This window comes from Nipponia nippon, unplaced genomic scaffold, assembly GCF_047370975.1.
Source record: "Nipponia nippon isolate SJK-2023a ecotype South Korea unplaced genomic scaffold, ASM4737097v1 scaffold_1, whole genome shotgun sequence".
NCBI lineage: Eukaryota > Metazoa > Chordata > Aves > Pelecaniformes > Threskiornithidae > Nipponia > Nipponia nippon.
In genome coordinates, this window is record NW_028262290.1 from 29,707,087 (window position 1) to 29,723,283 (window position 16,197).

At 38.5% G+C, this 16,197-nt stretch overlaps 1 protein-coding gene and 1 long non-coding RNA gene across 6 annotated transcripts in view; one reads left to right on the top strand and one right to left on the bottom strand.

Annotated features, from left to right (window-relative positions):
- Window positions 1-16,197, top strand: part of LOC148057281 (uncharacterized) — a 195,472-nt gene that overhangs the window by 102,330 nt on the left and 76,945 nt on the right. The gene's annotated exons all lie outside the window — the stretch shown is intronic.
- LOC148057282 (uncharacterized) overlaps window positions 1-16,197 on the bottom strand; it is a 60,857-nt gene that overhangs the window by 38,059 nt on the left and 6,601 nt on the right. For 3 of the 4 annotated variants that reach the window (XR_015703154.1, XR_015703155.1, XR_015703149.1), the window contains exons 2-5: window positions 4,023-4,815; window positions 2,759-2,889; window positions 713-791; window positions 218-297 (exon numbers count right to left, since the gene is read on the bottom strand). This is a non-coding gene — a long non-coding RNA (uncharacterized LOC148057282). The remainder of the gene's footprint in view (window positions 1-217; window positions 298-712; window positions 792-2,758; window positions 2,890-4,022; window positions 4,816-16,197) is intronic. The other variant, XR_015703150.1, reaches the window with a different exon arrangement.

Below are 16,197 nucleotides of genomic sequence, written 5' to 3' on the forward strand. Positions count from 1 at the left end.
TAGCGATTCCTGTGTCTTCCCCCTTCAGTCTCTGCTAGTGGAAATCATGGCACTGCCCGCCATACTGGCTTGTGTTTTAGATAGTAACAAAACCCACATTCCCTTGTACATCAAGGCGGACCCTTCATTTTTCCTTTCCACTGGTGATTTCTACCAACAAGGATAACTCCCTTCTTATTGACTGAAAGTTTAACACAAAAACTGTCACATTTCTTACTTTCCTCCATCAGGGAACTGCTGTGCCTCCAACCTCTGTCATCGGTACCTTGCTGACTGCGGCTCTGGTCTCCCTGGAACCTAAGGGAGAAGGGCAATGAAGACAAAGATGAACATAAATCATGGCAACTGGGAAACCAGTATTAACATCCTGGCCAGTGCTTTGAATGTGCAGGTTTACTTTTGTGTTTACCCAAGTACAGACAGAGCAGTTCCTCTTCAGAAAAACTCAGGGTTATAGAACAACAATTTGTTGTACTGATTACCCTCTGCCAACTTAGTGGAGGGAAGCCTAGGATGTGTTGACACTATTTTGCATTCATCAGGCTCTGAGCATAAATAAAAGCTAGTATCACTGGAAGTCAGTTAAGAAGACAACATCTGACTCAGAGATAAACTCAGAGTTTTGTTTGACTTCTTCCTAAGAGAATAGTCTACTCCTACAGGCTCCCAAATGGAGCAATCAAAAATCACAACTGCAAATTCAGTAACTGACCTCCAAAGAGAAGGCACGTTTTCCCCTGGGGAATGATCAGCATCTGGCATGATTAGAGCTTTGGTTGTTCTCTTTTATCCTGGAAATTGTAAGCAAAGTGGAGAGGCATAAATTCAAGTTCTGGGTATTAATCAGGAAAATGACAGTCTTTCAAAACACTTGTCTATTTTTGCATATCAGTCTGGACTTGGATCTAGTCTGAGATAAGCCAGCATAAAAATCAACATTTCAAGTAAATTTTCATGTATAATGAAGGCGATTCTTTAGCAGAGATTCCCAGACACTGCCTCTGGTTTGTAGAGAACTGTGGTAATCAGGAGGGAAAGATCCTTTTTGCGACCAAAAACAGACACAGCTGAATCCGGAGCATAACAGGTTACCTGGCTTATTGCACATCTTGTGAATTGTGGCAGAAAATGGGCTGTTTGAAACTACAGTCGTCCCCCAAGTCTTTCCATGGAATAGCTTTTTGCTCCTTTCTTGCTGACAAAATGACAAGGTCACAGTAAATTGGTTTTGAACTACTTTATCAATTGGTTTTGCAAATGGAAGTTATAGGGATATAAAGCTATCACTTGTCTTTGTATCACTGTGTTAGATTAGCACCTATAAAAACTTATGTGGCTCTCAGTAAGAAGCAGCATCTCTGTACCATTAAAAATAACCAATAAAATCACAAAGAGGACCATTTTCAACAGACACTAGGAGAAGAAACTCAGTTGTTTGCCTTTTCGCTCGTCAGTGTGTCATTTACAGGCCAGGATTCAGTGCTGTCCTCTCCCCATGACCTGTTTAATTTTGATCACAAATGCTTCATGAAGTCATATAGCACAGAAAAAGAGATATTTATTCTAATATATCAATATATATATATTTTGCTTCCTGTTAATATCCTGCAGCTAATCTTCCTGGCTTCAGTTCAGCAAAGCCCTTAAAAAGGAGACTATTTATTTAAAACTAACTTGTTCCCTGAGACAGATTTTGCAGCTGCCTGTGATTCATGGGTCTTATGGGTGAGCACTGAAGCCAGAGCATGTAGAGCAACACACGTTCTGAGTATATTCACCATCTTCCCACTCAAATTAAACTTCAGCAAAGTAGGAATTTGTAAATGTTTACTTCGTTGCTTTAGATTTGAGTAATAATCTAACCCTCCTGACTTGAAAAAGTATGAAATCGCTATACCGGCCACATCTCTACCACAGCCCACAGAGGAACAGAAGTCTCTAAATATCAGGCAAGCTGTTTTTTTTCCCCGGGTAAGGCTGTGATGTTACCATGAGTGACCTGTCCTATCTCTCAGAACAAAGTGTGTTTCAGTTGAAAATATACCCTGGCACCTATAAAGGAATATGACTGCAGATTCTTTAACGGAAAAAAAGGGTGAACTCATGGCCTGAGGAATAAACTACAGTATGAGTCTCTGCAGACTGCAATTTTAAAGAAAAGCAAACAAACACACACAAAATAAAGCTTTACTGCTAAAAGAAAAAGTGTAAAAATATTTTACAAAGTTTTGTGCAAATTTTTAGTTGGCAATGGTGCCATTTAGCAGCCTGTTCCAGCGGCCGAGGCAACGCACACAGGCAAGTCATTTTCTGTTTATCTGAGGCACACATTTACCAGGGAAAGCTTCCTCTTTGCTTAATCGTTATGATGACGAAGTTTACATTTCTCAGGCTCAAATTTACACCCGTCCAGAAGTTGCACAATGACAGGTGATTACAGAAACCTTCTTGGCACTGCGCCATGGCAGGGCTGTGCATGCTAGATAGACCTGGAACTGGGGACTGTCCCTGGCCTCTTTCATCCATCTCACCCAGGCTCCTCATCCCTTTCAGTGTCCTAGCTGGGGCTCACTGGTAAATTGCATTTTGAACTGCCTCTGCACATACAAACTTGGACTTCATTATTAAAGAATGGGATGCCGCAGACCCTCACAATGAATATCCCATTGTAATTTGTAATGAAAGAAGTCAAAATGCTCTGGCTAGGCATGTGCCAGCTTTCTGGCTGAGGTGGTAATAGGGTGATCATTCCAATTACCTCTGGAAATTTTCTGGAAGTCTGGATACCAGCACTAGGGCCCAAATTTAAATCCCATTGGAACCAGTGAGTATTTTCAGATCCTTCTAAGTAGAGTTCAGTTTTCACCCATATCTGCAACTCCTTCAACCCTTGAAAAGAAGCATGGGAGAGAATTCAAATACTGATATCCTGCACCTGTATGTAGGAGAAACACTACTCCAGTGAGAAAATCCATATATTGTGATGTTTAAAATCATTAAAATTCATTGTATGCTTTTGGAAATGGCTATACATTTTCATTTATTTTTAACCTCTGGTAGCATCTTGGTGAACTTTTTTTGGAGCAGCGAAAGAACTGTAAATATATTCCCCTCTTTTTGTCTTGTTATGGGAGTGCCCTGTGGATAAAAGAGAAAGTAGATCTGAGCCAACAACACAGATGAGGCACGCCAAACCTTCACCACTTGATAGCTGTTTAGCCAGATATATCTTTTCTAGGCAGGAATTGGTCTTTATTCATGAGGAACTATAAGCATGCCAGTCCTGTAATTTTCCTCAAAAAAACTGTTGGCAGAACAAAGGGCAGGCAAGAACTGTTGTGAGACTAAAGATCCAGTTATAGTAATATAGAGAACAGAAAGCAAAATTAGCTTTAATTATGGAGACATCTTGAAAAGTAGATATTTTTCTTGGATTTTTGTTTGTTGTTTTTTTTTAAACTAGAATATGGTGTATTTTAAATTCATGTTTATCACTGCTGTTCAAAACGAGGATTTACCATCTTAAAAGACAGTTTTGATACTGAAACCTCTTATTACACGTAAAGTTACAGAAAGCTGTGTATCTAAGATGATACAAAAGACAGCTCTTCTTGGAGTTCCAAAAATTAAGAATTTTTAAAATGCATGTTGTCAAAAAGAATGTTCTTTTAACTATGTACCCCCAAGTATTTCAGTAGCCATCATCAGGCCGTAGATTTTTGCCTAATCAACATAAAATTTGTTGGAGGTCTTTGCATAAGTTGTTCATAACATAATGCAATGACACATAATAAATGTTTCATCACTGCAACAGATTTTTATTAAAGGCCAAATTTGTATGTCAGTCATTCTGGTGCAACAACGTTTAAATCAAATGATGTAATTAAAAAAAGGTTAGCAAAACATATGCACCTCTAACTGGGCAAATATGGAAACTGATCCAGCTGAGGTGAGAAACTTAAGAAAGAAGTTCTTACCCAGAGCAATTCCCCAAAGGTTAAAATGCCAATAGGCAGACTTACCGTTCTCAATATGTTTACAGCAATTTTCTTTGTGTTTCATTGATCTAATGCCTTTGCCTTTTAATTAGTCAGAAGAAAAGACATATTCTGAGACACCAAGCGCAGAAGTGTAGGGGGTGACTGAGTCTGGTATATATCAGCACACATCAGGGACTAGGCAGGATGACAAAGGCAGAATTATTTCTTTTAGTGTTTTAAAGTAATAAATAGTTTAGGTAATGTCAGTATTTAGATCTCAAATGCATTGTACTTTCATTTTCTGTAAGTGAGAAGCAGAGGAAACTTCAGACACACATCCAAGTCTCATATATATGTGTATTATATGCCTAGAGAAATGCAAGAAGCTATGAATTTAATCTTCATGAGCACTGACTGGAGTTCTTTATCGACACAAGATCATGTTTAAATGTGTGTCAGCAAGTAAAATTAGATCAGCTGTATTCACTGTCTGGCAACCACACACTTTAGGCAAATATATGTATGTACACATTGTACACACTTAACTTTGAAAACTGAGTATCAGTCACACATATTTACTTCCTAGGAAAAGTGAGCTGTGCCCAACCTCAAATTAGGTACATGTGAAAAAAAAAAAAACAACCAAATATTCAATGTTGTTTTAACTCTCATGTCTGGATTCAGTCCATCTAATTTTAGGTACTTAGCTAAGAGCTGAGTGCAGATTCCAGCTGGCCCAGGCTCCCTGGTCAACGCAGGGCTGGACATCCTTATTCATCTGGTGTGACATGACCTCTCTGAAGTTGATGGGAAAACTCCAGTATTCCTTCTCCATCTTTAAAGACAAAATACAATGGGTGATATCCTAGCAAAATCACTGGGAATTTTGCTCTTGACCTAAGTGATGTTAGAATTTCACTTGGGCTGTCCTAGGAGCAGTGGGATATAGGATCTGGCTGTGTGGTTTGGCTCATTGCCATGCATATCTATATGGGTGGGCGGTCTCCTTCTGACAGTTGCCAACACACGATCACCAGATAACCCAGGTGAAAGGGAGGTCAGGAAGTCTCCAGTGCAGCCTCCTGCTCAGGCAGGACCAGCTCTGAGCTCAGACCAGGCTGCTCAGGGCTGTGCCCTGTCAGGGCTTGGAAACTTCCAAGGATGGAGCCAGCACAGCCTTCCTGGACAACCCCCACTCCTGCCCAGCTGTCCCCAGGGGGAAAGGGTCTCCTTATCTCCAGTCTGAACCTCTCTTCTTTCAACTTCTGCCCATAGTCTCATCTCCTCTCACCATGCACTGCTGTGAAGAACCTGGTTCCAACTCTGCATTCCCTTCCCTGTGGGTGTTGGGGGCTGCTGTGAGTCCCCACCCAAGCGATTTCTTCTCCAGGTTGAATAAGCCCAGCTTCTGCAGCCTCTCCTCACAGGGCATGTGCTTCAGACCTAAACACCTTGGGGACCCTCTGCTCAACTGTTCCAGCTTATCAGTGTCTTTCCTGTCTTGGGGGCCCAAAGCCTGTATGGCCTAACACCTGCTGACTTCTAAGAAACTGAAAGCCAGCCAAGGGTGCTATAATATAAGTGAAGGAATAAATCTCTTTCTGATCCATTATGTTGATGAATCCATGTTCAGAATTACCTTTTGAATTTCGAATTTATTTATCTTGTCAAAAATATTTTAAATTTATCAGACTGACTACACACTCCACACAGTATTGCATCATAACAATCAATAACTGTATTTTTAAACAGTCAGCATTTTTCTGCATGACTACTGCAAAACCACACAGTAAATGCTATTGAGATGTCTTGGTAGATTATCTCTATGTAAATATTAGACAGTGATCTACAAATAAAATGTCTATGCTTTGCATTTTGAAGTCACAAACCTGCTGCACTGGGAAATCTTGAAAGTTTTGCACTACTGTGACCGTAAATTAGATTATTATCAGCACAAGAAGCAATGATACTGCTACTTTTAACAAAAAGCTTCTTCTGAAGATCCTTCTGTCTAAAAATCATAAAATACATCATTCCTGAACTAGTACCCACTGCTGTGGAATACGCACACTTTCATACACGTACAGTTTCAGGCTCGCAACCTGTAACTGAGACAGGCAGAATTATTATTCCATTTCAAAAAGGGCAAAGATTAAAGACGTTATTTCACTGATTGTATTTCCAAAATAAACACAACTAATTCTCAGAGTAAATTAGGATCCCATTTAAATAATGATGATGGAAATGGATTCTTAAAGACTTTTCCAATTAAATAAACAGAATTGGGAACCAGCAAATCCTGCTTTATCCCATATCTGCAAAAGCAGTTGTCTTTTTGCTTCCTGTCATTACATTTGGGTTACTTTCCCACAGAGGAACTCCAGTTCACAGTTTATAGCATAAATATGTAGTGGTAAACTACTTAGATTTGATGACGAAGTGTGAACATTTAGTCATGGTCTGCCCACTTTCATTCAACATCATTTGAAGATTTGTGAAGTCTCTTTTGCTGGGAGTGCTTCTTGTCTATTCATTGCTTTATGTGTTTACCCTGCAAGGCAGAGAAGTACAGACAGAAAGAATAATCCTAGGAACAGCAAAGTTAAAATGCATTGATGTTTTTTAACTTTTCAGCTCTGTTTCTCAGAATGACAAAGATGCTGATAAATGGGCAGCTATAGACAACATTTTTTTCATCTCTCCACTTAAGTATATTGCCAAGTCTGATATATATTTGTCTGTGGTTTGTTTTTTTTTTTCAGTGAAAGGAGACACTGATAAGAACTAGATTAAGAGATCAGGAGAAAAAAATTCTCTCTGCACAGAATATGAAATGAGCAAGGGTAGATGCTTCTTTTTGACTGTTGCTTAACCTTGAATTGGGAGAATGATACATGATAGTTCAGCACCTTTTCTCTTTGCTCTTGAAGTTGCTAGGAGATTTCTTTTTGTCTTTTAACTGTTGTTACTGTCTTCAGATGCAGCAAGCAGTACAGATGCTTAACTGTGAAGAAAAAAATCCCATATATTCAGGACTGAGTCACACTGGTGGAAATGGAAATCTGCTTCTGTCCATCTTGTGAAGATGTTTTCTTAGCCTCCAGATGCATATGATCAGTAGATACACTGATAGCCCTCAGTATTAGCTGTCTTTGTAAATTAGCATCATCAGTAGTGCAACATAGACGTCTGTGAATCAAGTATGAAATCCACAGATTTCCCTAAAGACAGCAAACAGACACCAGCTTTTCACAGCCTCTAGCACTGGTGGGTACAGGACAAAAACAGATGAGAGGACTGGGAGGGACAATGTAATCACCAGGAAGGGTCTGCTGTGGTCACAGGTGACCAATTATGTTTTGAAGATGTCACAGCACATCAATTCCACACTTGTTGCTACCTCTCATAAATCACAAAATCATCTTAACTCCTTTTCATAAGCTTTTGACTTACAGTACAAAACTCTCCATAGAGTACCAGTTGTATTGGGAATAGGCAAGTGAGATCTTAGGCACGGTGAAAGTGCCTAAAATATGAATCATTCACATTATGAAGACAAGTTTCACTTACTGTCCCCCAAAATGAACATGGGAAAAATTACTTCCTGGCTCCTTGATTTATTGACTTGTTTGACATTGAACATGTGGAAAATTACCATTCTAGCCCCCAATACATCACATCCTCATCACTGCCTTCACAGACCGAAAGGTGATGATATTTTGGATGGCACTGCTTTTATCTGCAGATTCTGTGCTGCTCACCTCCAGGACCAGAAGATTTGAAATGCGTGTGATTCATTCAGATCTTATGTGTCCATACAGTGATTTTGCACCATTGAATTTTTATTTGCAAGACCTACAGGTTACTTGTAAAATAAATCTATGATTCAGCAGCCGTGTGGATTACCAACATGAATCTACGTGTTGGTAAATTGAAGAGAAATTTATGGTCTCCCAGAGGACTCCCTCTTCTCTCCAGCACATACCCTGTCTTAGTTCTGATTTTTCTTCCTTTTCTACCCCTGAGTTTGGAAGGTTCTTAAGGCTTATTTTCAAAAATGCATTTTTTGTAAAGGTGAGGACATCTCCTAAGGCACAGATAGATATATGAAAGTCTAGTAAATGTGATAGAAGCCAGGAACAAACATGGTGCAGAAAAATTGCCTTTTAAATTTAATGTTAGTTTTCCATGGGAAGTAGTGGAATTTACAGTCAGTCATTATTCAGATGTATGCACAAAATATAAAAGAGGAAATGGTTAATTGTACAGCAGCTCTACACTTCCCTTTTTCAAGCTCGTGATTTTCTATCCCCACATCATGTGATACAAGGCTGATCTTACAGCTCAACTTGTTGAAAACTTGTTTTGAAGTCTTCCATGAAAACAAGGTGGAATGAGATGTAAACTCCTTTAGCAAATTAACAATTTGAATGCAGTACTTTAAAATCTCTAATACTGGTGACAGTACATTGTCCTGTAATGCTTAGTTTTCATCTGCATTGCTCCTTTAACAGAAGAGTTCAGCCATACTTACAGAGGTTTAAAAAAAAAACCGACCTAAAAATACCAATGATACTTCTTGATTTGCAGGTACTCTTCATTAACTTCAATAACTAGTGGATCGTAATCAGAGTTGCTGTCCCTAACTGTGACAGCACCTGGTAGCCCAGAAATTTCTCTCATGGGACAGATATAATTATGCAAAAGTGCAAAACTATAAACATTTTAATAGATGTAGTAGAAGCATTCTTTTAGTAGAAGCATTAAGAAACATAACAGGTACCGATGGGTGCTGTTAAAACTCTCTGCCAAATTTTGATTGCTTAAGAAAAGAAAGTCCAAGGCCATGGAAAAACAACATGGCTCTACTATTAAAATCACTACTCATTTGTTATATATATCTTCCATATCAGCAATCCTTCAGCCTGTCATCTCTGATGACAAAGCCATCTTTGTTGTTCTTTATCTTAGCCAAAGCTATGTTGACCCTCATAATCATGTCTTCATTTCATCTCAGCTTTATTGGTGTAGTCTCATCATTTGTTAATTTAATGAGTTAATTTACTTGAGCTAAAAGCACCTATTCTGGCCTCAGGTTCCTAGTGGTTTCCTTTTAATTAATACACTGAGTAAAGCATGAATGTCACCAGCCTTCCAGATATCAGTTCACTGAACTCGTATTTGTTCCAAATTCAAAAGTATGCTGCTTACTTCTTCATTTCCTGCAAAATAAGACAAGTCCTCAGTCATGAACTATATCAATTTTCTTTCACTTTCTACTAGGTCAGTTTCTCTCTTAGAAGTTAAACCAACTTGAGGAACCACTTCATAGTTACCATTTCACAGCCAAAAAGAGGCATTGTGCCAGTACAGGTCCTTTCATCCCTGCTCTTTATGTTGGCTGTCTAAAAGCCAGCATTGTCTGTTTTTTAAACTTTACCACTAAGATGTGACAAAGGTGACCTCTCTTCTTGGACCGGTTTCTATGGTTTTTTTCTGGAGTAGCACCAAAGAGACAGAGTGGGGATTTTTAGCTGCAAACTATTGCTTCCATACTTATTTATTTCAGCATCTAGCTCAAGCTTGACAGTTCCAGGGAGTTAATCTTCCTCTTCAAACCTGCCCTTTCCAGTTCCCTAGCTCCTTCCTAAAGTTGCTTCCCCAGTTCTAATAAGTGGGTTTATTTTCCCAGTTTTCTACGTCAAGACAACTCTTAGCACCCAAATGGCTTAAAACCTGCTTTCATGTCTTTGAAAAAACAGTGGTCTCTCTGGTCTACAATTGTCATAGAAGCATAAACATGCTCTTGAGTAAAACAACATCACACTCCCTGAGTCACAAAACTTCCCTGAATTCAGTCATTCTTTCTGAAAACTATTCTGTATCCTTTTGCCTTCTTACCCTACACACAGTCATTATTTGCACGTATCAATTGTATTCAGATATGTAGGTTTCCAAGGTCTATTTTTATGAAGGATGCAATGATTCATGGTCCACAGACCATGAACAATTCACATAGTAGTCAGCCATTCTGTGTTCTGTAGGAAACTGTCTGTTGGAGTGCCTTGTTCTAGGTATTATTGACTGTTTTATACCTTATTATTGTGAAAAGATATATATCAAAACTTCTTGTAAAGAAATGCTGTTGTAGGATTTTTATTTGCCCGTAAGACTGAATGTGGTATTTGAGACTCAAAAGGAGTCCCTCTGTTTGGATGTGACCACATTATGAAAATGGAGAACCCTTGGTTTATGCAAAACTGTCCTGCATGCATTATATATAGTTACCTCCAATAGCGGATAGTGAAAGAGACTGTCAAACTCTGCATCTTATGGGAAAAGATCTTACGATTTATTTGAACATACAGTGTACCATAACCTTTCTGTTATCTTGAAGCTGCAGGTCAGTGGACAGGGTCCTTATACAATGAATGTGTGAACAGATGTAAGAGCAAGGCAAGTTAATGCCCAGAAAGCTTTCCCGAGCTGCACCACCATCCTGACAGCAGTCTTGGTGTAGGCACAGACTGAACAGCTTTACAAAGCCTGCTTGAGTACAGAGTTCCTTCCTTTGTGGCTTGTTATAAAGGAAGAACCACAGGAAACCCCTTCACTTGCAGCCTCCTACTTTCTTCCTTTGTCGACTGGCAAATTCAGATATTCAAATTCAAATCCCTTATAAATTTCAAATGAGCTTTCCTGATCTATTGCATTTTTCTTTTTCTAGTCTGTTTTGTTTTTCAGCTAGAGCATTTTACCACTCTGCTTTTGGAATACTCAATGATAAACCCACAGAGAAATGTAGAGGAGTTAGAAGCGGAAATAATCCACAATGTGTATTAACAGGCAGAACCTGGATAAATACAGATTGATTCTTAAATAACTTATTAACCGGTGTTTGATCCAGTCTGTGAAACATTTACTTTTCCTGACAAGAACTTATTGATGTGGGTAGAAGTCGATGCAGATGTAAAAACCAGGTCTTAAACAAACTTGTTCTTCATCACATTTCTTTTTGAATACTTGCAAAAAGCAAGGACTTTATAATTCTTTCTCCTTATTTATTTGAGCATGCCAAATTAAGGACATATTTTGACAACCATGATGTTTTATATTTCATATCATGAATATCCCTAATGCAGTCACTGGAATTTCTTGCAGAGTACAGTGTTGAATGTTAATACATCTACTTTAGTAGAGTAGAATCTTCCCAGCATGAACCCATTAAATTAATCTTCCACAGCTTTTTTTTCTTAGTAGAACACAACTGTTGGAAAAACACATGAAGTGGTGGCAATTGGCAAAAAAAAAAATCTTCAGAATTATAATGAATATTCACAGCAGTTTGTTTACATTATTTACTCTACTGTAGATATTTCATACACTTTTTTTAAGATCATAGTATCTTAAAAGGATGCAGGTACTGGGTTAGAATTTCATATGGTACAAATAGGCATAGATACATTACATACCTGTATTAGAATAAAATACATATTTTTCTGGGGTAAGGGCTGCAAGTGAATGTGTAATTGTATATAGATAAGCAACTTTTTCACACAGATTATATGGAGCTAACAGAATAAAATTATTTAATAGAGCACAGACAAGAGAAAAAAATCTTAAAAAAACATAAATAAATTTTAAAAGTAAAGTAATTGGTCTCCAATCATGGTACAAGTGATAGTTTTACTTTACTTCTCTGGTCAAGTCTTTCCATTCTTATGTTTGTGTGTTCTTTTATTAAGAAACCCCAGAAGCTTCACAGCTGCTACAAACCAATGTTGCTACAACAACAAAAATCTAGCAAGTAACACAGAAGAATTCCCAAACGTTTTACTTACCCTCACACATATAATAACAGCACCACTGAAACGTAGCTGCTTACAGATAAGGAACCTGGCAGCTTTTTGTCAACATCCAACAATGTACAATGGTTTAGGATGGGACACTGGAGATTCTTTCATCAGGCAGAAATTCTATAGGAAGTTTAATTTCCCAAGGTAAAATTTCATCACTGAAATAAGAACTATTTATATAAGAATTTCATTCTTATATAAAGACCAATGGGATTTTTAATATCCTCAAGTTTCAAGAGCATCATAGTATATTCAGTAAGTAAATGCTCATACTTTGGTGCTTACTGAAGGAAGATGCCACTGTGAGGTCACCCGCACCACATCCTGAGAAGTCCTCCATCCAAGTATTGCTTAGCTGGTGAAATCTAACTTAAGGTATTGCACAAAGCTATTTTTGAGCTATACATGGAAGGCCAAAAACTGAATTTAGTCTCCTGTTGTGCAAAGAGTATTCCATCCAGAAAAACAGAATTATTCTTCCTAATCTTCCCTGGTTTAGGGCAGAATTTCCACTCTGTTATCAGAATAGATTTCCTCAGGATAACTTCATACAAACTTAGTGCTGTTGAGAGCAAAATCCTGTAGACTACAGGGGTCATTAACAGCAATGAGACAGGTATGGTAGATAGAAATTGATGCAATTAATACGAAAGGAAATAAATCAATTAAAGGGAAGCAACCATAGAAGGCACCTCACTAGACACTTTTATCTAAATCAGTGTGACTTATGAATCATTTTCAAACTCTGGAAAATATAGAGCTTTCCCATTACCAGTCAGTCATTTCATGTTTCTCAGCTGCCCAGTGAAAGCAAGAACATGCACTTATTTTTACCCCCAAATATTTGCTTGCAGTCTTCATTTAAAATTGTTAGATGGGGAAATCAAGCTTACATCACTTGTATGTGCAGGGGTGGGGTGGGGGGGACGTGCGTGCATGTGGGTGTGCATGTCCATACACTTGTGTGCCTAACCAAGGACTACTAACTTGTTGGCCAGTTGCAACCAAATATGTCACAAGAGTAGCTGTCTCTTAAAAACTTATACCCTTAAAAGTTTCAGGAAAAGAAAAGAGGTTGCTAGTGGAGAGGAGACTTCTCCCTGTAGGAAAGAAAACTCTGCTGGTGCCTGAGAAGTTGGTTTTCATAGTGGGCTTCAAGGGCAAAACATGATTCAGAGAAAACTCAAAAGAATTGGTTATGATTTAGGAAACAGGCACACAGTGAGAAAATAAGGAAATTCAGATGGTACAGCTTTTCAAAGAGAAGGAGATGACTTACTCATTACCACTGTGGCTGTTCACCTCACGTAATTTTAGTGGCCTAAAAGGTGGCCTCCAATTCAACTGCCCACATTTTCTGCATAGTTAACAGAGGGGGAAGAGTCCTACAATGGCTTCTTTTTCTTTAGCTAGCCCTAGTTAGGTGTCTAAGACTGATCAAATGAACTGTGTATGTCTTTTCACAAGCTAGAGAAGGAGGCTATGCAACTTATTTAAGTTAGAAGTCCAACTTTTAAAAAACAAAGTTTGGGAGAGGGTGGGCGAGTTCCATACTTGGTGCTTAGAGAAGAAAATCATTGATTTCTGTTTCACCTGACATGGCAAAATTCACTGGCCTAGGCCAATAAAGCTAAAAAATGGCAAAACTGGAAACGTACTGCAGTTCATTAAGTTAGTTAACACCTGGGAGAGACCCCTGAGGCTCGTGGTGAATTTCCTATGAGCTGGAGAAGCCCGCATATTTTTTTCTGAAAGGCATGTTGTACTTCAGTTGGAAGCTGTAGCTCAGTTGCAAGCTATTTAGCTCAAGGTGGGAATTATTATGTGAAATCGACAGCTACATTGTGTAATAAGTCACTCAAGATGGGCCAACATCATTAGTTATTATAGTAATTATTTTTATAGAAATAGTAATGCAGGTAATCTGAACCTACATATCTTGAAAGAATTTGTCTCAGATTTAACAAAGTCTCAACATGACAGAGCTGCAGACTGAAGCGTTAGGTCAATATTTTTCCTCTCATGATACCAGAATTCATCCAGGTTGAAAGCAGTTACTTTTTACATAGTTACTCCTGCTGCTCCCCTCCGCAGGAAAAGGGAGGGTAAGAAATGCTCTGAGTGCTGAGAAGCCTCATCTAAAATATCAAGGTGTGGTGTGGTGGTGCATTCTCCCTGCCTTTTCTTCTTTGACGGTGATTTTTAAGCAGCCTAACCACTCATCTGTGACGTGGATAGCCTGGAAAGCTGCATCCCAGGCACATACCTGTAATATGTCAGGGAGGAGGGAAAATGTTGAGCAATGACCACAAGGGCAAATCTAGAAGGAATTAAAAAAAACAAATATAACATTCTGTTTGGATTTAGTTATCGAAATTTGCTTTGTAGACCTAAGGTGGCAAATGTAAACACATACCTATGTATCTAGCCAGAGCTTTAGTTCATTCAGTAGCAGCTCTGCAGCATTATCCCATATCAGAAGTATAACATATTTTGTTTCTAATAGTTTCTTAATGACAGCCAAGTGGAGAAATTTAGAATTAACAAGTACCTCACCACATGAGCAACCATCTCAGGATGCCCCTTTTGAGTGTTTGGGCTGCAGTACAGAGGTTTTATGTAGTTGTTAGAAATTGTTAAAGGCAAATGGAAAATAATTTGAAGTACAAGATTGCTGCAAAAAAACCTAAGGTTAGTGTCTTACATAATGGCTCAGAACATTAGATACGTTTCACACCCAGTAGGCTTTATGTAGACTTTTTCATCTCCAGTTAGGGTTTTTTTTTGCATGTGATCAGTGTAAAATTCTATTTGTGAAATGCAAAACAGATTTTCACTAATCTGTCAGAATTTTGAGACAGACTTTTTTTTCCTTATTGATTCTTATTCAGCATCCGCAGTGGATTTAAAATATGCTTCTTTGTTGAACTCCTTCTCCTGTTTCTCTCTCTTAGACTTATATGCATGTGTTACTAAGGCATTATTTGTGAATGCTCCTGGCCCTGGATGGCTTCAATTTCATTGCAGGTTTATGAAAACCCTAAGAAAATGAATTAAAAAGTAATTTTCTTTTTTGAACTCCTTTTCTTACTCATTTTCTTTAAAAAAAACAGCTTTTATTTAAGAAGCAGTAGTAACCACAAAGAGCTATTTTACCTCTACTCTCAGCAACAGAATACTGAAAGGTGTGGAGTTGGCAAATATTGCATGACTCAGCCCGATATCTCTATCACACTCCTATATAACAATAGATTGACCTTAAGGAAATGCCATTACAGAGAACACAGAAAATTAGGCAGAACAGTAGGAAAGAAAGAAGGAGAGGAGAAAATAGAAAATTCTTTGAAGCAAGGAGCACTCTCCCTGCCCCCCTTCCAGTTTAGTTTTGTTTTTCTAGAGGACGACGTAAGTGGTGGACTGCTAAGGACTACTACTTTCCTGCGGAGACACCTGAGCTTTCTTCTCCCCATGAAACAAGTATAGAAAGTTTTTGAAAAAAAAAAACAATATTAGTGGACCTTTAAGTACATTTTTCAAAATTAATCACGTATCTGAGAGCCCAAGGACATCATCACTTTGGAGTCAGAATGCAGATCAGTTCAAACCTGTTTGCTATTACAGTCAAACTGAAGTTTTGACAACTTCTCACTTTTTTTTGGTAGTAGTGAGAAGACGGGCTGGTACTGCTGAGCCCAGAGAAACAAGATGATCTCTCTAAAAAATTCCCATCCTCTAGCAAGGTCCTGTAAAAGACAGTTAGATTTGCAGCTATTCTCCATTCAGCACCTGCCTTCTCAGTATTCCCCCAGAACAGTCTCTAGCACCAAAAGGGCCTATGAGACCTGCCCAGGAGATGGAGCCAATCACACTGCTCAACCTCATGGTCTACAGGGGTTCCAAATGGTGTTTTACAGGGAGACTGAGGAACTACAATTTTTCTCATTAAACACTGAGTGATGACCACTTTAAGCATGTGGTCACATGTGAGCACTGTGCAGTTCCCCTCTTCCCACCCACATCCTAATACGCCTGAGAGAAGAGTAGAAAGCTGCAGTGAAGGGGTTATAATAATATCTATTGTCTCTTTATGGCCTGAAGCTTGGTTTTGATAATACTTTTTGCCTCATTATGGCCTGAAGCTTGAATTGAACCTCCTGAGGTCCCCTGTCTCCAAAGTCTTCGCTCTGCTCTGTTCTGACCTGTCCAAATGGCACTTGTTATATTTGAAAACCAAACCTACTTAATTTTAGTCACAACAGTATTAATGTAAATTATCACATTTGCTATTTAAAATATCTAAGGCAATTATGTGGCTGATATTGAAACACTTGTTTCAAGGGAAGGAGCATTACATTGTTGTG